Source organism: Protopterus annectens, chromosome 6.part0 (assembly GCF_019279795.1).
Source record: "Protopterus annectens isolate FY-2018-M chromosome 6.part0, PAN1.0, whole genome shotgun sequence".
In the NCBI taxonomy this organism is placed as follows: domain Eukaryota; kingdom Metazoa; phylum Chordata; order Ceratodontiformes; family Protopteridae; genus Protopterus; species Protopterus annectens.
In genome coordinates, this window is record NC_056737.1 from 746,473,637 (window position 1) to 746,501,239 (window position 27,603).

General features: G+C 40.2%; 1 pseudogene; it reads left to right on the forward strand.

Annotated features, from left to right (window-relative positions):
- Positions 1-17,458: 17,458 nt before the first annotated feature.
- Positions 17,459-17,609, forward strand: LOC122805079 (annotated as a pseudogene).
- The last annotated feature ends 9,994 nt before the right edge of the window (positions 17,610-27,603 follow it).

Sequence of the window (27,603 nt, forward strand, 5' to 3'; positions counted from 1 at the left end):
TGCCTTGGGATGTGCAATTTCTGTGGCGCATCTTGTAACTGCGTGGTACTGTAATAGTGATCCTTAGATAGGCAGGAATTCTGAGACCAACACTGGCAACTGTGTGCATGTGTTTGTGTGTGTGATAGCAAATGCCTGAGTGTGTGTGTCAGCAAATGGCTGAGTGTGTTTGTGTGTGTGTGTCTCAGCAAATGCCTGAGTGTGTGTCAGCATAGGCTGAGTGTGGTTGTGTGTGTGTGTATTTGTGTCTGCATCCTGTCATGGCAGCGGGTTTTGCTGCATTCCAAAGAGATACCTCATTTTGCACTGGCCTTTATCCTTGTCAACCGCTATACCTCTCTCTTCCCCCCTCCCTACTGCAAGTAATCGGTACTGTGATGTCACCAAGCTCAGATGTGGAATCAGTAAGTGTAATTGTATGTGTTCTGTGGCACATACCCCAACTGCATACCACTGTACTAGTTACCTTTACATAGGCAAGATGTGTATGCACAATACTGGCACGTGTGTGTGTGTTTGTGTGTGTGACTACCCTGTAGCCAGGCATACACATGTGTAATGTCTTTTAGCACATCATGGTAGCCATCTGTGGTGACCGGTGTCTACAAAGTATTACATAGTTAGGAATGGTAAAGAATACACAATCAAGCACTACAGTTGGGTATGTTATTTTCCTGTGCCACTGTCGAGCAGTGACACAGAAGTGGTCGCTGGGGTGTAGGTCCATACCCATCATTCCCCACCCCAAACTCCACATACACAACAACCATCCCTGCTCTGGTGAACTGCTTATGATTTAAATGTTATAACACAAAAGATGCCTCTGTTTTGTGTACACGTTAGTTCCTTTGGAACCCTTCTGTGTCACAAAGGGTGTTCAGATGAATATATATATATATATATATATATATATATGGTTATGGCTGTGTCTGTGTCTGTGTGTGTGTGTGTGTATATATATATATATATATATATATATATATATATATATATATATATATATATATATATATATATATGTGTGTGTGTGTGTGTGTGTGTGTGTGTGTACACATCCCATAGGTGTGTGTGTATATATATATATATATATATATATATATATATATATATATATATATATATATATAGTTATGACAGTTGTACAGATGTAGACTTGTCTTTGTTGTTTCACAGTGTACAGTACATTCAAGGGTACTGTACATATATACACAAAGGGACTGTCCCATTTGTTTTCAGTGCTGTGGAATACCTGTAGTAGGATGTGCATTACAGACTCCATGCAACATGTGTACAACCCAGATGGCTTAGTGGTACGTCCAGTGACCTCAGTGTGCATGGTCCAAGGTTTGAGACCTGCAAGCCTTGTTGATACTGTCAATTAGGACTGCATAAGACACTTAAGCAGGTGTAATTGTGTTTTCATGACAGTAAGCAGCGGGTACACGCAAGTAAGAGACTTGTACAACCCGCGGTACACTTGGAATGCCCTTCTTTGGCAATCCTGCTGATGTCACCCACCTACAAATAAACCTGTGGGACTGCTGTAACCCAGTATTCTCCATAGCGCATGCTGTAACTGCATATTGCTGTAGTGTGATAACCTAGTTAGGTAGGGATTCTATTCTAAGTGAGACCAACTGTGTGGGGGGGGTGTCTCTGTCTGCCTGAGACAGGGACAATGCTTTTTAGAGTATGCACACTCTTTACGATTCACATGACCACCTTTGGCAATCCTGTTGATGTCACCCACCTAGACATACATCTTTAGGACTGCTGTAACCCAGTATTCTTCATAGTATGTGCTGTAACTGCGTATTGCTGTAGTGTGATAACCTAGTTAGGTAGGGATCCTATTCTAAGTGAGACCAACCATGTGAGGGTGTGTCTCTCTGTCTGCCTGAGACAGGGACAATGCTTTTTAGAGTATGCACACTCTTTACATTCACATGACCACCTTTGGCAATCCTGCTGATGTCACCCACCTAGAAATACACCTCTAGGACCGCTGTATCCCAGTATTCTCCGTAGCACATGCTGTAACTGTGTATTGCTGTAGTGTGATAAACTAGTTAGGTAGGGGTTCCATTCCAGGATATGACAGGTGTGTGTATGCATTTGTCTGTCAGAGCATGTGTGGAGGTGGCTGTGAGTGTCTAATCACTGGACATGTTGGGGAGTGGATTTGTAGTTTTCCTATATGGTGTCCATCTTATATGTCACAATGTCCACCTCATGAGGAATACAGATGTCAGTCAGCCAAGGCACTGTGTTGGCAAGCAATACCCCTACATCTGGCAAAAGGCCTGGTGAACAAAGTATGCAACCCTACTATTACCCGGAATACGTCCTGAACCCATGTGTCATACACAAACACACTTGCCTAGAATATCCCGCTATGTTGCTAGTACCCTGCACACTGATGACAGATAGTAGGCATGGTGTGATTGCAGTGGGCTGCAGAGGGCATGGCACCCTGTACAGCAGTACAATAGGCACATAATTGTGGACAATGTGCCTTCACTATATTCCCCACTGGATGCCTGCAACATATGTGGTGCCATCAAATGTGATCCACAGAGGCCATACAATGCCTTATACATGTGCTTTGTATGGACCAACACCACTGACACCAGGGAATACCTGTATCATGCTATCAATGCAGGTGCAGGGTCAACCTGCTGACCATAAGCAGGTTCTGCCACACCAGGCCAGTATTGGCATATCGGAGGATAACAGTCTGTATACACAACATGTGCCAGCCAAACCAGGTACACCTGTACATGCCACTGTACATTATTGTGGGACATGCACATCCCAGGCAATGTCCACATCAATGACTATCAAACACAGACATGGCATGCATTGCAAAGCTATGGCCATACACAATGATAACCAGGATGTCAGGACAGTTCATACAATACCCATCTGTGTGGGACATTGCAGACACTACACCACTGTAACACACTGCACACCATTGTCTGGTGGTGTGATGTCAAGGATTACTCCTCACCAAGCCTTGTACAGCCATCTTGCACAGCCAACCACTACACACCCATGAAGCAATGCACACATACATGTCAGTACTGGCACCTTGTATCTGCTTGTGGGGTATGATGCTCCCAACCACAGTCACTCCCAGTATAACTCCCACTGGCATACCGATAGATGTCAAACACATTCACATGCCCTAGCCTATAGAACCTCCGGATATCCTCTGTGGTGCATGAAGTACCTGTGCATTACTGCAGTATGGCAAACTAAGTGGTTTGGGAGTGTATTTGTGGGCTTGGCAAAAAGTGTCAATGTGAGTCCATTAGAGAGTGTGGTTGTGTTGACAATGACATCCGTTCATGTGGACAGCCATGTGTGCTACACCTAGTGTATGTCTACTATATCTCTGTTGCAGATGTCACACACCAACACACATATATGTTCTTACAGCACACCAACATGTCAGCTTTGTGGCACATGGAGTAACTGCATGCACTTGTAATAGTAATGACTAGTCAGTCAGGGGTTTGAACCCCTGTACTGGTAGGTGTGTGACAGACGATGCTTAGGGTTTAGTCTCCAAGCCCTTCTCTGATGCACTTTGCCTCTGTCTGTCCCTCCTACACACTCTCTGGTGGATGTGGAGGTGTACACCTGCTTAGCAGCAGCTTGTGTATTGTAAGTGATGGTCATGTTTGGGTGATGGCCTCTGCTCCTATTGCAGTCCTTTTCTAGCTGATTGCATGTGGAACAGCTGTGATGATGTTCCCATAGCCATTTGCATGAAAAACACAGTGCAATATCCAGGAACATCATGTTGGTGTTTGCCCATGACAGTCGCTGTGAGTGGTACCTGGATCTGGTGTTTGGTAAACGGCATCACAGATGATATCTGGATGTTCCTCAAACAACCTACACAGTGGGAGATAGCAGCATGTAAGTGTAGCTATGCTTCATTGAGACAACTGCCTGTTTAACAAGGTGTGTGTGGTAATGGCTATTCTGCATGTTTTAAAACTGACAAGACAGTGTTCTGTTTGTGAGGGACCCCCATCTGTAGGGCCATCTGTGGACTGCTCAGTGTGTGGAACCATTTGTTTCCTGTTACTCACTGAACACACATCTGTGAACAGCAAGAGCATAGTGTGAGGATTGCAGCCAGTACATGGTGATAGTGATGTGTTACTGCCATCGCATCCCTGACTGAATATATGTCACATGAAACAGTAGTATGACAGACACTGTCTGGGGTTCTCAGTGACATGCAAATAATGGGCCACTGTTCATAGCTGCAGTCACAAGTCTTCTACACATTGTACAGATATCATGCAATATATATGCGTGTGTTGTGCTCTCTCTGCAAATGTATACCACCTGTTGTGTTGGGTTGATGGTCATATCTATGCATGCTGTTGTAAGTAATCCTGAATGCTGTTGACTATTACTAAGTCATATTTGTGTTTAAACTGCAATACCATAGGCTGTATAGTTTGGAGGTCCCGGCAGAACCTCCTGTCCCACTTCAGCTGGCCATGGCACCAGGCGCCAGCACATCTGGGGCCCAGCCTTGGACCTCCACCTCTGTTGGCTCTGCACCACCTTCTCGTGGTACTGCCACTGAGGATGGGGCTTGTCCCCCCTGGGAGCAGGTCCAGACAGGGAGATGTCCGCTGTCATACAGTCCCGGATGTGGTGCATAGGGGGCTCAATAAGGGGTTTTGAGGCCAGATACACCAGCTCAAGAGCAGAGTGTCACATTTACAAGGAGAGGCTTCCCCCATAGACAGCCCCGAGCACTGCCACCTTTGCAGCTGTTTTGGTGAAGTGGTGGCTGCCCATGGCTGGGGACCTCCGTGCTAGTGTTTCCATCTGGGGGCTCATGGGCTTGTGAATACCAAACACCCCTCCCCGTCCGAGGTGCATCCCCCCACATGTGTCATATACAGACCCTGTATGCTCTCTTGTCTGTCATCCTACCCTACCTATTCTCCACGAGCATACCTACTCTCCTTCCCCCACATCCCACTCTCACCCTACAGAAACAAAAAAGCCAATCGGTTCCTAGAACAACATTTTCCCCATACATAGCTGTCCATTTCACACACATGTCCACTGGACACATGTAACCCTTTTAATATGCATCACAACATACTCCAGTTGTCCTCACCCCTGTCTCTCAGGCGCACGATCCTAGTATGCATATGACTCCTAAATGTTCCAGGTACACGTGATGCAGATGACCCCCTTGTACACACAACACTACCAGTCCCTGTATGGTTACCCCATTTACCTTTATGATGATTATGTCGCACACAGCACCTTGCAAGAGTATTGTTCTCACATAATGATTGGACAAGAACTGTTGTGTTAATGTAAATAACATGCACAGAGTGATGTATATAGCCAATGTACAAATGTTTGCGTGTATGACTGACACATGTTTGTCTGAGGGAGTCTTGATATTACATAGGATGACACCACTACATAATACAGGCATTGCTGGTGTTTCCCTTTTCATTCCTTTGTAATGCTTTGTTGTCACATGGGATGTTACTGATATATCCATATATATGTATGTATCTATATGCTGGACATAAACACTCACATATACATCTACATGATGGAATACATTTCCTATACTGTTGAATGACTGCGCTGGATGATATGTTTTTGATAAGGTCCGATGTCTGTATATCTGCCATGGCTTAGTGGTAAATCACAATAGCTGTGTGTTCTGGGTCCTGGTTTCGAGCCTTGCAGAGGCCATTTATTTTGTTGCTGGGCAGAACAAGGCCATTGGATATGGTGTGATTAAGGCACATTAAAGCAGTTGTGAGTGGATGTGCATGGGGTTGTGTGGTACTAAGCAATGCTAACCTCTGGTTACAGTTTCTTAAACTCAGTTAGCCTCTACATTGCTTTACTAGCATAATACTCGCATACTGGTGGCCAAACAGGCTTACACCCGCTTGATCCCACACTTGCAAATGCACTGCATTTGGTGTTTGCATCTAACACTCACGCACCTGCGTGGGAGTGAGGACTATGATTTTACCTTGTGATGCTTATTACATCGGATTACATGCCTACAGTATCGGGAATGGCTACCCATTAGGCAACAGCATGCCATTCGACTGCACAGAATTCGCGGCCTGTCCAGAGTTTGATTCATATTATTGGTGTGTTCCTCTTACAATCTGCACCCGTCTGGCTAATACATGGGAACTGACACTCTTCAATACAAACAAGTAATTGGCTTTTGGAACCCACATCCTTCAGCCGAGTCATGTTACTGCATACCTAATGTTCTATCATCTTTCTAAGGTTGTAAGTGGAATATGTGCTTTCTGTCCCTATCAGACCTCTCACACGATTGGGGAAATATATGAACTGAATCAGGGACATGGCATAACAACATCAGGGATACATTTAAATTATTGGTGCTATTAACCTGATACATTGACAGACTCCGAGCATATGACTTCATACACATTGTCTGAGGTAAATGATGTTTATAACTCTTAATTGTTGTCATTATTCATTACGTGTAATTCACCACCTTTCCTCCAAATGTCACTAGTTTTAGGAGGGATTAAGTGGGGTAGAGTTAGAAACCGAGCCAAAATCTGGGACGTCCCTGGAAATCGGGGACAGTTCAGAGGTATGGTCCCTATTTGTTCCCCTAATGGTTTATGTCCTGTCCAGTGGATGTGCTCTTAGGGGTTGAGAGGTATGGGCGTCAGCTATGCCCATTTCGGAATATTACTTACATCCCCAGGGCAGTCCTAATATGACTGCGTCAGCCAACACCTGCACGCCTATGCCCATAATTGCATACCCATAGTTCCCCCACCTGCCACTCCTCTACAGCATTCATCCTTACTGTGGGTGCAGGTGGGGTATTAACACACCACTACACACTGCCCACTTGCCCCGTGTTGGGACAATGTCATACGTTGTATCGACCTATGGGTTATCAGGCTTGCACAAGCTATTGGTCCGTGTACATCTACAGGCTGGTTTGATAAGTCTTTACCGGGACTGCCTCCGATCATTAATTTTTGGTGTCCCACAATGGACATTGATGTCTATGTTTCAGGATTAGACCTGGCAGGTCTCTCCCACTGGTAGTATCCTGCCAGTGGTCTAGGAAGCAGTGGTGTATTTACCTTTATTGTGTGTCTGTATGTCTCACCGGCATAGCTGGGGGGGTGGCGGGGTTGATGCTACGTGTTACCCGTTTGTTTATTGGACCCTTCACCCCATATGCATGGCCTGTGAACATATGCTACTCATAACTGCTGTATCATATCCTAGCTATCTACATGTGTATATTTGCAGTCACATATATATATATATATATATATATATATATATATATATATATATATATATATTTACATTACTATATACAGATATATCTGTATATGTATGCATACACTTATATTTATGTTTTGCTGTCTATATATTATATATATATATATATATATATATATATATATATATATATATGTGTGTGTGTGTGTATCTATATATATATATATATATATATATATATATATATATATATATATATATATGTGTATATATATATCACAACATATGGGTCTATGGGTGTCTGCATGGATCCCCTTCACTACACCGACACGCCACAACGCCGACACACAAAACACCGACACCAAAAGACCGACAACACACAATACCGACAATACACACAACCATACATGCACTAACCTTAACCCTAACCCTAAGGTCCGACACAACCGCACACTTACCCTACCCGCACCCTAACTCACTTAACCCACCCCTAAACCTACAGTCCGTCACTATCGCACACACACCCTACCTGCACCCTAACCCTAACTCACTTAACCCACCCTTAAACATATAGTCCGTCACTATCGCACACTTACCCTACCCGCACCCTAACCCTAACTCACTTAACCCGCCCCTAAAACTACAGTCCCTCACTATCGCACACTTACCTGTCCGCTCCCTAACACTAAATCCCTCACTCTATCGCACACTTACCGAGTCCGTCGGGTTCTCACCTTGTCGGTCATCTGAGTCGTCGGTCTTCTCGTCTCCTTCTGTAGAGTGTCGGTCTTCTAGCGTTTCGGTGAAGTGAAGGGGATCCATCTGCATATGTATATATTTATATATGGGTATGTATCTGTATTCTGTCTCTGTATGTATACATTTGTACTATGGAGAGGGAGAGGCTTATCTCTCTGTCACTATGGGTAGATATACACACACATACCTCTACATATATACGTCTACATCTGGTTATTCCGTTCCTTGCCATATAGATTACACTTTGCTGCAGTGGGATTCGTAGTGGGTGTGGCTGCTCGTTGGGCGACGCCTCTGCCCAATGAACAAATTCGCTTACATCCCTAAGGCTGTCCATATAGGCCTACATCAGCCAACACCTGCACACCTAGACCCATAAGTAGCTACCCATAGTTCCCCCACCTGCACCTCCTCAACAGCACCCATCCTTACTCTGGGTCCTGGTCTGTTCTGGAAACAGAGTTATGTGTCCCAGGCAGGTATGTCCCTAACCCTAAGCAGCATTCTACCTTCACCCAGGATGATAGCGCAGTATAAACAAAAAATTACTGACTTCAACAGTTGGCTTAGCTTCTGGTATCAATTCAAGGAGGTCCAGTATCTGTCAGCCTGGGAAGACATAGTTGACACACCACGCTGCTTTGCCGGGGATGGTCTTCACCTGTCGCAAGTAAGGCAATCCTGTTATATGCTTTATGTAATGCATACTGTTTCTATTTAAAATATCAGCTATTGCAACTTCTTTTAGTGTGCTACAGACAATCTCTGGAGTTCAAAAAGGCTTATCATGAGTGAGAAGGCTTAGTAGATCCACTTTCCAACTCATGCTAAGCTTTTACAATTCTTAGATCAACCTGTCACTCATATTTCCTACTGCCAGATGCCTCAACATGGTAAGAAGTTCCAGTGGTCAAACCACATTCTTATGCAACAATCTGGGGGAGCAGCTAATTAGGCATGAATTCTCCCTGAGAAATGCCTGTGGCTCCCAATTTATGCTAGAATTACTCAGCCCAACAATTTTCCACTGTTGGAGGAAATAACCAAAACAATCCAAACAATGTATAAACAGACTAAAAAATAATAAAATGGCATTGTCACCAGCAGTACTTCACAAAGTACTTCACTTTATTAAAAATATTAAGCACTTTTGTTCTTAATTTAATCATGGCATTTCTTCAGAATGTACACAAACACATCTTCGGTAGTTTAAATTCCAAGTCACACAGCTTAATCCAATTTCCCTAATTAATTACCATATAAATAACAATAAAACACATTAAGTCACTGAAAACCTTTTTTTAACATAACCATAAGATATAAAACTGTAAAAATAAAAACTTATTCTTACGTCCCTTTAACACAGTAAAAATATGTTTTAATAACACAATCTTGCTCTTCTATTATTTAATAAACTACTAATGGATACCTTGTTGTTAATATCTGGGCTCTCATGGCATCCAAAAGGAGCTGCCAGTACAATTCTCTACTCTCTAAATGGGTCTTCCAATCACCCCATCTATTGAAGATGTGTTTGTTTAGATTCTGAAGAAGTTCCGTGATTTCCATGATTAAATTTGTAATGAAAGTGCTTAATGTTTGTAATAAAGTGAAGTATTTCTGTGATATTCCATGTTATCACTGTTGGAGGAAAGAGTGAATGCATTTAAAAGACAGCCATCACCCATTCACACTTTTGGAAGCAGTTACAATGCAAGAAGGTTTAGTGAACATGTTGGAGTGTGAGGTGTTTGTATATGTGGATATGTACATGCATGTCTGTAGGGCTTGAATGAAGCCAGATGAGTGAGTGTGTGAGTGTGTGTCTGTGTGTGTGTGTGTGTGTGTGTGTGTGTATGTGTGCAGCGTGTGTGTGTGTGTGTGTGTGTGTGTGTGTGTGTGTGTGTGTGTGTGTGTGCGTGTGTGCGTGCGTGTGTGTGTGTGTGTGTGTGTGTGTGTGTGTGTGTGTGTGTGTGTGTGTGTGTGTGTGTGTGTGTGTGTGTGTCTGCCATGGTAGTTTCTGGAGATCATGTTAAAACTCTCTTAAATTGCTGGAAGGAAGGCCCTATTTGAGCTTAAGAAAAGCAAAAATAGCACTGGTCCTAAAATGGAGTTTCAAATTACACATGTATGAAGGTTCCTGTATCAGAGAGAAAGAGGATCTAGTCCTAACCTGATAAGATACATTTGTAGCATAATTATGCAACCAAGAAATGACCCTTGGACCGAAGCTATTTTTTTTTTATTTTTGATAGTAGAAGAAATGACCAATGATTCAAAGGTACGAATCATATCACCAAAAGATCCCCCCAATGAGAACTTCATTGTTCATATTATTGTATATGGTGTTGTGACTGTATACAAATGCTACTCATAGCACTAAACCCACCGTGTGCTAGATATGACCATAGTTATTAATATTGTCAAGAAATTGGGAATAGATCAATTTTCCCAAAACATTTTTGATGAAGAAGAGGTTTGCTATAGTCCTAGTCCACTGGAGAGAATAGAGTGGAGACCCTAAGTAGGAAAATAATAAATGTATACTTAAGAGAGAACTATAACATTGTCAGTGGAGATTGGTAGTTTAAATAGGAAAGCTGAGGGTTGGTATTAGTGAGCTGACATTTCTAAATGTTTATTCTGTTTCTTGTACATACGTGGAGACATTTATGAGTGGATTTCTTTAAAGGGAAAGGTGGGAAATAGTTGAGTCAGTGAATCAGCCTGGAGAGCACTACTGTATTCAGAATATTGGGGATAATACTGCATGAATAATATTTGATTGTGGGTTGTATGCAGACACAGCTGATGTAATAAAGTCTTAGTAATCTTTAACAAAGCTGAAGTTTGGTGTAAAATTACAGTGATGTCAAGCATTACTTATATGATCTGTCAAATCTTTAACTGATGTCCTGAATTGTTTAGCTCTAGAGGCTACTCCAACCTGTTTATTTCTAAGAGAAGATATTTTGGCAGAGTCTGCTGTATTTCTTCAGCATTTTCTGAGCTCCAAGAAGGCAGTGGCAGCTGGTGACTTCAAATCAAAGGGGGGCTGCAGGAGACAGCTGAATGGGCGGGGCCAATGGGAAAGAGTGTGGCCAACTAGAAAGGGACGGAGCTATGCATAAAACCACAAAAACTGGGACTTTAATTAAATGCGCTGCCCTGGGTGCCAAACCATCAACATGAGCATCCAAAATGACGTGAAGAAGAAAAAAAAATATTTCAATGCATTGGGTACTTGACAGCTTACTTAATATCTAGATGGAAACAAAAAGGTTGTGAGGCATGAAAAGATAAATTACTTTTTAAATACATTACTGGAATACCAGTCAAAATCAAGTATAAAAAAACAAGCAGCACTCAACTCAAACCACTTCTCCTTGCACTACAGTTCTAATTATAATTTATATTTAGCTTTATAAATGTACCAAGTAACATGCTGAAAGTAACAATCTCTGTGATACCCCTACTTGTAAAAATGTTTCTTATCCAAAAAAAGATCTGCTGCCTGACAACAACTAGCTACTTGTTTCATGGGGAAAAACATGATCAAAGTAAAAAAATGAACAGCAAACAAGAAACAAGCTCAAGATAAATTGCTTAAAGGATTACTGCACAGGTTATGGACCACACATGATAGATTGGCATTCTGCTTAGTTTACAGGTAAATCCTGCAAAAATGACTGCAAGTCTCTAACAAATGTAATGAACTTTTGAAAATACTGTAATCCTGTCCTTTATTACAAATACTTCCATATAAATTTCAATACCTAAGGCTTGTACGTTATCTAGTTATGTAAATATTCTCTGCATGGCAACAGCAGAAAGGTTTTCAGTGTTGGTAATTCTTTAACAGTATGTTTATTAAAGCTTACTTGCATCTTACAATCTCAGACAAGCTTATCTGATGGTCATTAAAACATTGCTACTTAAACACAGAGCAACAGGCACTGCAACAACATGCATTTTCTGAATAATAAGAAGCATAAATCAACAGTATAAAAATATGACAGAAAACCAGAGCATTCTGCAAAATAAAGGACAGATGAAAAGCAATTGTAGTACTTGTGTCTACCTTGGATGGGGGGATACTCTGCACAATTACACTGCATAACTGCTCCTTGCCTTGATTGGACATATCCAGAGTCACTACATGGGGGAGCAGGGTACAGGTATGTCATAATTTGAAATGTCTCTGTCTGACGGTGATGACCCTGACACACTTCATATATCTCAACCGCAGGGCAAGAAATCTGGACAAAGCCATAAATAGAAGTGGAACAAAGGCCCAAAAATATGGGCAGTTTTTAAATATTGCTCTTATAAACTTAGAAAGATAAATATAATAGTACTTCCATTAGTATGAATTTTCTGAAGGGTATGAAATCTGAAACTCCAATGTCTGTCATTATTTTCTAACATCAGTCTTTAATGATTTGCCACTAAGTTGCCAGAAAATCACAATTTTATGAAAAACAGACCAAAAATGTGATGCAAAAATATAAAATAGCCATACAATACTGCTGGGAACCTGTCAAAGAAGGGACACTTTTTAAATATTAGTACTGTTAAGTTGAGCAGCTGACAAAATAAGACAATCTACATGCATTTCTGAAATAAAAGTAATCTATAACTCTGATCATTACAGTTATTTATTAATTGTAAACCCTCCACGTTTTCTTCCAAAATTGCCATTTTGCGGGAGGGATTATTAGGGGAGAGCAACATTTTGATTCAAAATTGGGGACAGTTGAGCGGTCTGGATATACATAATTCAATAAAGCGATTAATTTGCACGTATCTCTCAACCTCTTAGCGCAGGAAATCTGGACAAGACCAAATATATTGGGAGAACATACAAACAGTACTAAAAATTGCTCTTGTATAAACTTAGACAGTTGATAGAATAAAGGTCTTGCTTTAGCATGCATTTTTCTGAAGGGTATGAAGTCTGAAACTCAATGTCTGTCACTATTCAGTGACTTCATTCCTAAATGATTTGCCAGAAAACCACAAATTTTATGAGGAACAAACCAAAAATAAGCAAAAATCTATTCATTCTGTGAAAATCTGGACAGTTGAGAGGTATACTTCAGCCAGGGCTGTCTTTGAGTTGGCCACCCCCTCAGAAAATCATGGTCTTATGGGGCTTCCACCCTGCAGCCATTCCGATGCCCCATTACTTAGCTATTTTGCCCCATTTACCATAAAAACTGTAATGTGCATACTGCTTTACTTCTATGATGATTTGGATTTCATTTAAAAGTTTTATTTTACATTTTACAGCACAAACACTAACAGATATCTGCTAAACAAAACAATGCAGCCTCACAATGAAAACAGACTTAGCATTAAAACTTTTCTGCCCTTGAAACTCACATTCATTGAAACAGCATTGAAACCCACATTCAAAGAAAATACATCTGGCCAGTGGCAGATAAAGATTAACTTTGGGCTGTTTTCAAATCATAGGCCCCTTGCACACAAAACATATGTGCATTCTTTGATACACCTTTCTAATTGTATTAAATTACATTCCTTGTATAATACAATACAGTTGTTAGAGAGCATTTTAAATTTATTGTTTTGAACATTTTTCCAGTACACAATGAAACAAAATGCAAGTTCCAATAATAACAAAACTGCCCAATTCAGAACATTTCCATCATAAAAGTCTACTCAAACTTCTACGATCTACCATTATCAGTAAATATGCACAATCTCTGCAGAAGTAAACGTCATCTAAATAATTCCACATTAAAGAGATCTGTAACTAATGAAGAGGTTGCTGCTAGCACACACCTTTATATTTCATTGTTTCATCTACAAATAAAGTGCCTGTTGCCCTTGAGGAATAAATTGTCTATCTTACATTAAAAAATGATAAGCTAGTAATATTGCAATAGGGAATGGACGGCAAACTGATAACAGGTTCATAGGTATTAGGTATCTCCACCAAAGAGGACATTCTCAGGACTGCAGCATCCACCCCCTTTAAAGGTACAACACAGTACAGTATCAGCAATGCATCTACATAGTGTGGGAATAGAACCAACAGCCTTCTGCATCAAAAACAGGTATTTAACCTGTTATGCTATTAACAATGCAAGCAGACTCAGTATAAGTAGCACTAAACCTCTTCCCCTGAAGTGCTCAGATCCTTGTAAAATCCACTCAACACTCAACTGTATCTCTCAACTTTGCAGCACATGAAATCTGGAAAAAGCCAATATTTATTGTGGGGGGACAAAAGCCCAAACACTAGAGGCACATTTTAAATATTGCTTGTATAATCTTGGAAAGTTGTTAGAATAAAAGTTGTGTTACCACCATGCATTTCACTGCCAACTCTTGAACCCAGGACCCTGTGTACTACAGTCAGAGCAGCCTACCAGTATGCTAAATCAGCTGTTTCTTGAAAGATATGAAGACTGAAACTTAAATGGCTATCATTTAGTGAATATATCTCACCATAGCTCTCAACCAATTAGCACAAAGCACCTGGACAAAGCCAATAATGGGAGAATACAGCCCCCAAGCATATTCAGTGAATTCAGATCTCACCATAGTGCTCAACCTCTTAGCACAAAAAACCTGGACAAAGCCAATAATGGGGGAACACAGTCCCAAAAATAGGGACAAATTTGAAATGTTGATCTTATAAACTTAGAAAATTGCTAGAATAAAAGGTTTTGTGTTACCATGAACTTTCTGAAGAATATGAAGTCTGAAATTCAAATGCCTGTCATTATTTAGTGAATTCAAAATCCAGAAAACCACAGATTTTATGAAGAACAGAACAGAACTAAAATATGAGGCAAAGATCTGAACAGTTTTCACAAGTGGTGGTGGTTATGGAATTCAGGCTCTTGCTACCTGCACCCAAGGTACAGGGTTTGAGCCTGAGTTACTCTCTCTATCTACCAGGTATATTTAATTGGGGCATTTTGCACACACAACCTGAGTTTGGAATTTGCAGCAGCTTTGTCACACAGTACCTGAGTTCAGAATTGCAGCAGCTTTGTTCTACAAACTCCCTTCTTACTGCAGCATCTTTTCCCGCGAGAGCTTCATTCAAAATAATACAAAGTCCCTTCTTCCTGTGAGAGCAGCTATCCATACATGCCTGCAGACATTCCAGTCTGCTCCCCTTCCAGTCTGTGCAGCTGTAACTGCATAGACTTCTGGGCATCTGTACTCTGATGCCTTCTCTTCATAATCTGGACTGGTTAAACAGCAGTCCAGATTCCCGCATGCATGCACAGAGTTCCAGGACTTGCAGCTAATTATTTTATTTCTTTTTCTTTTATTTTACAGCTGGAGGGGCTGCAGTCCTGCAGTCCAATAGCATGAGCCACCCTGCAAGAAGGCGATTTCTACATTTTCCAAGTTTTAGCTCTTTGCCTAGGAAGTGTTTTTATTTCTGTGGTGAGGTCTTAGCATTTCTCTGCTATCTCTCGCCTGCATCTAATCAGAAGTAGTTTATCTTCAACTAAAGTAAGTTGTACAGTAATATAAGACTACCACTTTAGGACTGTTTCCACAATAGAGGAGTGCCTTGCCTATGGTCCCAAGTTGCACTCACAATATTTAATTATATTCTGTAAGGTTTGGATGGCAGTACTTAATATGTATTGTGGTGGGGATTATTGTGTTTTAGATTATCAAATTGACTGGATGTGGCAGTGATCACTAATACTATTTGCATACTCTAACATATCAGTGCAGCAGTGGTAATTGTTGGCTAGAAACTGGCAAAGTACAGAGTCATTTCTAGCACCAAAACGAAGTGCAAATGGATGTTTTATTAGCTGTGATAAGGCCATTGTATTGGTGAGTCTGTTTAATTGTACTTTACCAGCCTCAATTACATTTGGGTTAAAGTCTCCTAAACTGATAACATTCAGCCTGACATGTATCTTTTAATTTTTTTCTACTGAGGTAAGGTTATATGGTGGAGGAACAAAGATAACACAAAACATAGGTTACTATGTTTTCCTAAAAGAAGGTGAAAGGAGAGGGGATGTCACAATAGTTAAGGTATTTACCATACAGACACAAGGTACAAGGTTTGATTCTCACCTTTGAAAGAAAATTAGATAAATTTAAAGGGCATGCAAGGACTCCTGATCTAGTACATACTTATCTTTAACCAGATGCAAACTTCTTGAATGGTGTGACCTACATAGCCTAACTTTATGAATATCAATATTTGTATTTATATATCAACAGGACACCTCCATTAAGCTATCAAAGATAATGTTAGAAGAACAGAAATAATCTTTTAAACAGAACTTAGCAAGACTAATAATATAATTTTCCCATTATTAATTAGGCTTCAAAGTGTATCCATTTGTTGTTTAGCTACTGTTTAGTGTCCTTTTATTCAACCTTTTTGAAAAAGTGTTGATCGCATGCAAAGTTTGAGGTAGACCACTATTTAGTTAGATGTCACTTACCCTAAGACTTTTTTTCATCATTTTTGTCCTGAGTATCTGTTGATCAGCAGCTCCTTCAAGTGAATCAGGCCATTTATTTGAAATAACCGGAGCAAGGGTAGACCTTCCATCTACCGCATACATCTGGTGAAGTGCAGTAAGGGGAAATCCAATGGGCTGTAGTGAAGGGAGTCCCATCACATCTGTACAGGGTGTTACCTCTCAAAACAGCCCCCTGAAGCATGACTAGTTGTTTCCCTGGTCTCCACCCACAAGTGAGCACATCCCTCCCTACCCCACTTGGGGAGCTGAGAAGGCCGCACTCCTTCACTCATCACTGTCCCTACCTGGTTTGTCCTGTGCCAGGTCTGCTAATCAAACTCCCGGTAACCTGGGTCATGGTTACAGCTTCAGCCCTCTGTACCATGGAACCAGGTTGCTCTAAGAATTGTAAGAGTAATATGATGTTTTATAAGAAGCATTCTGAAAGTATGGTCTATAGAAAGATAACATTGAAGAAGAAGGATTTCACAACAAAACAACTTTTAGGTAACATTTTGAGTATCATAAGTACCATTTCTTTAAAAATGCCTATGTAAGGGAAGGTCAGTGCTGGGGTCTGTCTGACGAAGTGAATTTGATCAAAATATTGTAAAGAAAATCACTATATGGGGAAAATGTAGCAGTGCTTACCTGTCAATTATAGTAAGGATAGCATTATAAATTTTAATTGTGCCATGTCAGGTCAGAGAGAAAAGTTGTAAACTTTACTATTATTATAGACTGGAGAGGGGGGGAGGAATATATGGGAGAAGGAAGAAAATATATGTATCATTAGAGGTTTGAGAGAGAATGTGACTGATAGCAAGAACATAAAAAGCAGAATTAACTTGGGTAGTAAAAAGGGAGAAGAAATGGAAGAGAGGGAATAATAAAGAGTAGTAAAGATCACGTCTCAGCGTTTTGGCTATGATCAAGTGATCAAGTGTAGTATCCATTCTTATCAGTTTAATATCTGAGATGTCCCTTATCTGGAGACCATATATTAAACTGATTTTTGGAACAGGGAGATTTGCTTCCACCAAAGGCTAAACAAATTGAATGTCAAACTGAGACCAGTTGCCATGTGCTAGTGATTAATGTGTTGAAGCAAGAGAGGCCACCATCTCAAGTGGAACCATATCACATCTATCAGCCCAGACTTACTGGTGTCATAATGTAAGGCTTAAGTGGCTCAAATAATAAGAGGTCAGACTTTTTTATCGTCCCCTTTTGTTATTTGAAGCATGATTCAAAGCATAAAAATACTCAACCAGTGTTAAGGACCCCTTCAAATTGTCCAGAATTAATCCAAACATTCTCACAGCCTCTTAACAGGGAAGTGAGGAAATGGATCACAAGATACAATGTACTGGACATCCCCAGTCATCTGATTTACACCAGTTATGGTCTACTCAAAATGTGCAAAAGACTCTGGAGCATGAAATCTGCTCATGCTCTCAGCCCAAAAATAACAACTCCCTCCCTTCCTATGTTTGACATAGAATGAGTTCCTCAGATTTTTTACCTTAATATGGAGGGCTTGACAAACTCTGCATCAGAAAGATGCATTTCCTATAATACCACAATGCCTCAGCACAAAAATCTAAGATGTTGGAATAGTCCAGTGCATTTTATAGGGCAACAAATGCCACTAATCTTCCATTAAACCAAGAAAAAATACCTGGCATCAAATATCAGATAGTTTACATACCAATAGCAGCGACTTGACCCAAAGTTCTGTGCCACCTTAAAAAAACAGAATTTACCATCCTGCTTGATAGAAAAAAAAACATGCAAACCTAACAGAAAAACATACAACTCCCACCAAAATTATTTAGAATTCTTTAATCTGACAGAGCCCATTGGCTGTCTACCAATACATCAGGGCATCCACCTAAGTAAAATGGAAAGGGAAGAAAAAGAAATAAAATGTTTTTTCTGCTTACCAACATAATAGAGCCATATCATGTTTACACACACCAGCCTGTCACTACATACTGGTGGGACCCCACCCCTTCAGCTAGGCTGAGAATGATTCCAGCACATAAAGAGTAGCCAAATCGTCCAGAAATAATACATACCTATTCTACGGTGAGCCCTAAGACTCCCCAGTAATTGAAAGGAGTCTCAGCCTCACCTGTCCTCTACTCATAGCCATAAGACCTTTATAACTCTTATGCAAACTTTGAAATTGCCACTCTACCTTTAAATCCCTGGAGATTAAAACTGTCAAACTGGATAAAGAAAAGGAAAACTACTGCCCTTACAAAGAAAGCACAACACAAGCCACAGTGGCCCAGCTACAGACAATACCTGGGGTGCAGGGAAAGGAAAGGATTTAGCTATCACATCATGTGACTTTCTGGGCAAAGTCCAAGCTAAGCTATAGTAGTTTAAATCCATGGTACGGCCTACCTTCTAGTAAAGCAAGGAAAGAGGATTGCATACACACTGACTGAGAGAATTCATTGCCACTATGTGCTATCGAACAAAAAAAAAAAAAAAAAAAAACAAGAAAATTCATCACACATGCATTGCATGCTCCCCAGCTATTAGTTATACCCTAGGTAATCACTGCCACTAACAAGTCATCTTACCACAATATTATGTGATATAAATGGTATAAACTTCTTTTGTACCTCTAAAACAGTGGATTAACAAGAGGGACAGTTATTCTGTTACGGTGCATATGCACATCTGTTTCCTCAATACAGTATGAATGATAATCATTAGCTAACTTAGCTAGCTAACAAGAAAACTTTGTAAACAGCCTTGCCAGTATAAAGTTAACTTCTAGTCTTTCCCAGGGAAGGACACCATAACTCAAATGTTAAGGTAGTAAGCTATGTCTTAAAAACTGAAGATATAAATATATCAATGTCCAGCGACAGTTAGATTCAAACATGTCGTTTAGCTAACCACTTTTCAGATCATTCCCAAACAGGCAATAAATCCTACAATGCCTTACTTGGTTTGCATTCAGGGACAAAGGACAAGGACAGGAATAAAAAACAAATAGATGGTAGCCAGCCCTGTAACAGCACAATGAAACCACAGCATTTCCATTAATGTGCCTCAAAATCTTAATCAGACAGCGGCTTGGTAGTCATAGCAACCACCTTATGAAACAAGGAGACTTGGAAATTAAGCTTGAAAAGCTTCAAAATCTTTTGGTAAGAAGGAGTATTTTGATTTAATCTGATGTGGAAGTCCCTTAATGCATTAATGCACTTTTGAGACTGCCACTGAAGTAATTAAAAACTATTATAAAATGCAGTAGATTTTAACAGAAAATGTCACATTTTTTAAAAGTTTGTGCAGCACTCTGATTGCAGTGCTTACTTTCATTTTGTATGTGTGTGTATTTTCATGTGGCTGTGCTCTAAACTAAATATTTTGCATCCTACTGACCATATTAGTGTAACTGGCTTTAACAAGCTTGGTTAATCACAGAAACCAGCTGAAATACGTTAGTGGACTCTATTACTTCAACTTCAGAGTGCTTGTAAGAAACTGCTAATTACCCCATGCAACAGTCCAAGACAAAAAAAGATTGTTTTTCTTTCCTTAAGATTTCCCAGAAGGATACTTTTGGAACATGGCCATCATACTGACTAATGCATCGCTTCAGCTCTAATTTGCACTAGAAACATACTTAACTGTTCACCTGTTTTATCTGTAATCTTAAAGAGTAAAACCTACTTTTATTTGCTTAAATCATTACAAGGTGCTTGCAAGACTACAGCAGGAAAATTTTCTAGCACAGTCATAGTTACGGTTCTTATCCAAAAAATAGCAACACTGATTATGATATGTATCTCTTATAGAAGCATAATGGTGGATGAAGAACTATGGAGATGAATACTATTAACTGTGATCCGTCATCATGCATCTCAGGAGTCTGCAATGGACTGAGTGAAGAACGTAGTCACAGCCAGTGTTTTTGTCACAGGCCATGTCTCTCAACTCCTATGATGTAAGCATACCACTATGAGTTTTGACCTCAGATTTGGGGCCATGTCTTTCAATTACTATGATGTAAACATAGCACTGAGTTTTGACCTCAGATTTGGGGCCATGTCTCTCAACTCCTATGATGTAAGCATAGCACTATGAATTTTGACCTCAGATTTGGGACCATGTCACTCAATTCCTATTTTCTTATTTTCCTCATAAAGATAGACTTGTGCAAGGGAATATAAATGAGTAAATACTTGAAATAAACATATATAAAGATTCTTTATCACTAACTATATGAGGTGTTTTATGTAAAGATCTTCTATTTAAAAAGAAGATGATCCTCTTTTGGGCCCCCTACAATTATTTTTAAGCTGCAGTGATATGATTTTTAATGTTCATGGTTCATGGAATAGTACTAGGCTGACTGCTCTTGCAAGCCGTTTTAAGCCTAGCCAATTATCTCTTGTGAGACTCAAATCCTGCACCTTGTGTTTGTAAGGCAAACATCTTAACCATTAGGCCATCCTTCCAACCCAACATGCTCAGATGTTGAGAAGTATGTCACAGGAACCAGTAGGATAGGCAGTGCAAGCTTTAGTAGAACATTTTCAGAGAGCTGCTCTCCCATCGAAGACATGGAATACATGGAACAGTTATGCCATGGAGATATTTATTTTGCTACTGGCATCCAAGCTGCTTAAGTCAGAATCAACAAGAAAATAAAAGACTCTTAGAGCCAAGCAATCTCTTTAACTTTTTACCTAATAGCTCACTAATGCTCGAATTTAGGTTACAGTGGGAGTCAGCACTGACTCAGCATGGTTCAGACTGCTTCCACGTTGTTCTCTGCTTACACTGCATTTCTAGGCTTCTAAAATACTAATAAATAAATAAATTGTGAGACTACTAATTGTATTTTATCCATTCTAATAATTCTATTCTGTCTTTTTATTGTTAACTGACTACAGGGACACTGGCTGTTTAACATGGAGGTAAGGTGGTAGTCCATAATAACAGTAACCAGAGGTGTAAAAAAATTCACTGAGAGCAGACATGAAGAGAAGAGTTTAACATCTGGATGGGAATTATCCTGTTCTGAGATGGGCAATGATGGGTCTAATGGAAGCTGGGAAAAGAAAACAACATTGGTGAGAGTTGAGGAACTGCAGATGGCTTTTAGGCATGTGGTTAAAATATGAACAGCCTTCTGACACTATTGTATGTCTGCATTCAGGGTAAATAAAAGATGATAAGACCTGAGTTAATGACATGTCTTACCTCATAGCAAGCCTTAATGTGGCATAAGAAGATATAGATACATCCATCCAACCATCCACAACCCCCTTTTCCCATTTTTGCACACGGGGTCAGGTGTCATACCAACAGTGACAATACGAAGATGCAGATGAAGTCTAGATAACATTAGTGGAAATTAAACTGAAGTTAAAGCAATTCATTAAGGGTCTGCAAGAAACAGTAAAATTATTACTCAGAAATTTATCATCAAGACCACAGTTTCCTGCAATAGTGGAATAGGACTGGACAGACACCTCTCCTATATGATGACTAAACATGGGTTTACACTGATTTTTTTAAATTAGCCATTTATCAGTTTTGTCTAAGATACATTGGACCATAACAATAAAGGCCACTGGATGTATATTTTCTATCCTCATATTCATTGCACTATTTTTTCTGTCTCACATGCTAACATGTAATTTCAATATGCAGAATGTTTGTGGTCTATTTCCAGAGTGAATGGCTTTGAATATCAGTCCAAAATGGTATGTGTTAGCAACTTTAATCATTAAGAGATTGTGATCAAATCAAATATATATTCAGACATCTTTTATATCCCTTCTGAGATTATGACATGGTCATGGTGGAAGAGTTTGGATGCTCCTGAAATCCTTAGATCTATGTTGTCCGAGACTTTCCACTTGTGGTAGAGTTACTCTTGGCAATTTGGTCTGAGAGGAGTGGTAAAACAAGCAGTGATCTAAAATGTGTCAGTAAGATGGTTCTGTTTTCAAATCAGAATATCTCACCCAGACAGTGTGATTCACACCTTGAGAAAGGCCTAGATGTTATGTTCACTGACAAGTGCTTGGTTGCTGGGTGACCTACATAGCCTTGCTGGGCTCAGTCCAAAAGGCCTGCATGAAGCTACCATGTGGACATTTGGGCTGTCTACTTAAAGGGTAAAGACAGTGGCCCAGCTACAATGCCAGATAAGTGGCAGGTAGCAAAGATATGTATTAAAGCAAACTAGATCCTGATAATGGAAACTGTCTCCTGAAAAGGAGCTGGAGCTCGCGAAGGAGGTTGAGAAGTACCAGCTAGACTTAACTAGTCTTACCTCTTTATATTCAGCATTAGCTCTGAAATCAGACCTCTGAATTCTGTGTTATTTGTTTCTTTCTCTCCTGCTCTGGAATTTACACTTGAGTGGGGTTTTAGGTAGGTGTGGATATAATCATAAGCCCTCGGCTTTGTGATGTACAGTTGGAGCTTGTGTGAGATGATTTGTGAGAAGATGACAGGGTCACCTCAATATGACTATGAATCACAAAAAGGAAACTCTATCGCTCCCTCTGTCTTTATTCCTCTTTCTTTTTCTCTCTCTTGCTTTGCTAATTGTGCATATACCGCTATCAATTCTTGAGAGCAGAATCTTCAGCCTCCTTGGAGACTGTGGGTTTGGAGATAAGTACTACCTACTGACTACTGACTCTATAGGGGGACTGGTTGGGTGACAGGAAGAAACTGCTCGCCTGATCTGAACTGAAGTAATAAATTATTTTTAGACTTCTGTGCTGGCCACAGACTATCCAGCACCTATCGAAAGGTCATAACTACTTGATGCCACTTAGTGCCACAAGTCAATGACTGATTTCTTCTTTGAAGTGGTCATTACCTCTAAGGCCATATATTTGTGACACTCGGATCAAATGAGGTGTTTTCACCCAATTACTGTTTGTTGGTGAGATAAAGCAGTTGGCTGTGGAGATAGTTGGAACAAAAAAAAAAAAGAAACCCAAATATGTAATGAGTGTATACTAGGGATGTCTAACCAATGCTTGTTCCACCTGCCACTCCCACCTTCAGAAGATTTTCTTCCTGATACCACTGTGGGGAATGTGCAATCTGAAAAGACCATATTTAAGACTTAAGTAGTTGAAGCCTCAGTAAGGAGCTATTTATTTTATGCATATGTTCTTTCTTGACTGGGATAGTCTCACTAGGCTATTAGCTTATTTTTAGGGAAGATCCAAGGTGGCATCTATACCACTATGGGAAATTTGGTGATAGGTGCCATGGGATCTTTTACATCCACCTGAGCTACCAGCAACTCAGGCAGATGGGGGTCACAGTTTTGTGTCTCATGCAAAGGATAGAATATTCAAGACTGCATCCCCCCCCCCCACCCTATGCTGCACTACAGTGATAGCAGTTGATCTACCTGCCAAGGGAAAACAATCCACAGCCTTCTGCACCACAGGTGAGTGTGCCACCTATTGTGCCAGTGCCACTATCACTGAAAAATAATCAGTGATTACCATTTTAGTAACTTTAGTAGCTCCTGGTTGGCAGAAATATTTAACCAAACCATCAGGTTAAAAAAAGAAACCTTCCATGCACTGTTAATGGAGGGTCTACAAATTTGACTGACAGTAATTGACTGACCAGGAAGATAGCAGAGGCAGCAGTTGATGAAAGATACAAATCAATGTGAAAGGAGATGGGGATGCCATGAAGAATTACTTTTGAATGACTTTCCAAGCATTCTATGAGATCATTCAGTGGCTCAGAAGGGAAGAACTGGGACATTGCCATTGCTGTTCTCAGCAAGGGTTGAGAAATGTTGAGCTTGGCCAAGTTCATTGTCAGAAGGGAAAGAGCACTTTCTGGAACTCCCAAATCTGGTGGGCCTGCCTCTTCTAAGGAGCCAGTACCAAATGTAGTTAGTGGAACTAGATTATCTGTAGGTTAGGTCACTGCCTTAATTTAGCAGTTCTATTCTGGCAATGATATGGGAATGAATAAGATATGGATGGGCTTGCTGTCAGTGCTAGACACTGCTGAGGATGTAGTATATAGGATCTATATCTTTACAAAGTCTAATGCTTGCCATACGGAACATGCCTTGTCTAGAAAACAGTCTGAATAAATCTTCCTGGAGACTAGAAGCTCTTTCACAGTGTCTTGTGTTGTTTACTGAACATTCTCACAAACATCTATACATTATGTGATGTCAGTGCAGAAAATCTGTTTAGAGAAGTGAATAAATATATTTGCTTTCAAGACTTTATGCAAATAGAACTATATAATATACCTTATACTGAAAGGTGCTCCAGATGCAACCAGCAGGAATTCTGTTGCTGCAAGGCAACATAGCTGAAAAGTAGAAGCTCCATGTCCTGAAATCAAATGTATTTATCAATGTGATATAATAGCTAGAAGCCTAAAAGTATTGTGTGGCACATTTCTGAATTCTGCTGAAAGTGCCAGTTTTATTCCTTTCACTATTGTTCTTTACTAGTCAAAAATATTCTACAGAGATTTTAGATGTTTATGCTACTGTGCAACAGAATCAAGACAAATATTATGAATATGGTGAATTATAAAAACATAGAAGAGATTGTGGTATAAAATATCCAACAAAGGACAAACAATTAAGAGCCTCAGACCTCACCCTATCAGAAACTACAGATGCATGCATAAGAAGTGAAATCAAGTGATAAAATTGAGGTGTGCAAGAGAAACTATGAGACAAATAAACTGACAATCAATAGAAGTACAGTGGGAAGCCATTGTAACATCAAAAGGAACAAGAAGAAATCCATGTGATGCACAGGAAGCAAAGGAGGATTTTATCCCAGCAAAGTGAAGTTGTGGTGAGACCAGCACTAGTAATAGTCAGGCAGTAGCCATTCACATGACTTCCTCTTTTCCTCATTCTTGACAAGCTAATTCTTTGTCTTCAGTAAGTACTGCTTGATTTGTTTCTAGCTTCAGAATATCTGCTTAAATACTTCTTAAAATTACAGGGTCTACTTATTAGTTTCCCTTCAAGTATTTGGCAGTACCCTGTATAGACACAGATATCTTGAGTGACATTTTTCCTGTAAAAGCAAGATTGATGCTTTACCAATACCTAGTTGCAACCCGGACAACTAGTTTACAGTGACAAGCACTGTCCCCAGAGGACAAAACCGGATACTCCTGACATTGCTTTATATTCTCACTCCACCTGTCTAATCAATATAAAAGGGTCTGTTGCCATGGATATAAACTTTCCCATTATCTCTGTTACCACCTTGGTGGATATGGGCATCCTGAGGTAATGTAGAATGTGCCTGATGTTTACTGATAACCAATTCATTCTCAAACAAACTTGATATGGTATGTGAGAGATGTATTTAAACAATATCACTGGTGGCAAAGCTCTCACATAAAAGTACTCCTTATGTCAATAAGGTTGCCAGTAGTACACATGCTGCACCCATTACACACAATTTAAAGCAGACATACAGACTCACATATGCCGAGGCACTTAAATGTAACCTTGCTAAACCCCAAAGAGCTCCTAGAGGAAGTACACATAATAAGTACCGTCAGCATCCCCAAATGCACTCTTTCAAAACAACATGCACATCAGCACATACAGCCACATCTCATGGCACCTCCACTTCTAAGCCTATAAGGCAAGCCACCACACAGTCCAACATTCTGGTCATTGGAGACTTCATCGTTAGACACATTGATGTCCCTCTCACCAGGCTGAGTAAGGAGCAAGTCACAGTCAATTGCTTGTCAGGGGCTAGGATCCACCACATGATGCATGCACGCAGGTCATTGGACCACAAGTACCAGTATGACTCACTCATAGTCCATGTGTGAGTGAATGACCTGAGACATACCTCCCTAGACTATATGAAGAGAGACACCATGTAGCTGTTGAAATATGTGTCCCAGGCTGGTGTGAGCCTAGCATTGAGCAGAATTTCACCTCCAAGGATGATGCCAAAAAATGAACAAGAGATGACTGTCTTTAATAATTGGCTTAGTTTCTGGTATCATTCTGAGGAAGTGCAATATTTGTCAGCATGGAAGGGGATGGTCAACAGGCTGCTTTGCTAGAAATAGTCTGCACATGTCCCTTGTAGGCTTTCAAATATAAAACATTGTCTTTCCCCATAGTGCCTTTTTATGCAATGACAAACTGAAAGTACTTCCAGCATAGCAAATCAACACCAAGAAAATCTAAAGGTATTACTGCTGAATGATAGGGGTCTAAACAAAAAATTCCACTCCCTAGAAGCTCATTTCACCCTAGAGAATACTAACATCTGTGCAGTTATTGAGACTTGGTTCAAAGCCACAGATACCACACTGACAGTGCAAGGTTATAATGCCGTCCACACATTTAGACCAGCTACTACACAGATAGGGACTATAGGTGGAGGTGTCTTGATTTACATCAAAGATAAATATACTTCAAGGCTGGTCAAACAGGACAATGCACTTGAGCTACTCTTTGTTCAAATAACTATAGACAAAATCCAATACTACTTCCTTGCAAGCTCTAGGTCCCCCTATGTGACCCAGGAAACCCATGCCATGTATTTAAATGTATTGGAAACACTTACCATCCAACCCAATAGCATATTTATGGACAACTTTAATTACCCCACTATTAACTGGGAATCCTATTTGACACCAAATGTACAGGCACAGAGATTTCTAGATTTTGTAAACACAAACTCCCTAGACCAAATTGTCAATACACCAACCAGTGGTGCAAACATACTGGATCTGGTCCTCACTAATATGGGGAGTGCTGCACCCCCTCTAGGGTAATGTCTTCCCTGGTAAGGTCAGACCACAAAATAGTCTTCTTTGAAGTAAAAATAACATCTGGACCCCCAGCTACCCCTGGAATATTCAGGAACTACTTTATGGCTAACTTCCTACTATTAAGTAATAACCTGGCAAAATTTCAAGCCCCCATAAACTTTTAGAACTCTGCTGTCTATGCAGAGCTGTTCACAAAAATGCTATACAAGCATGTTAATAGCTGCATAGA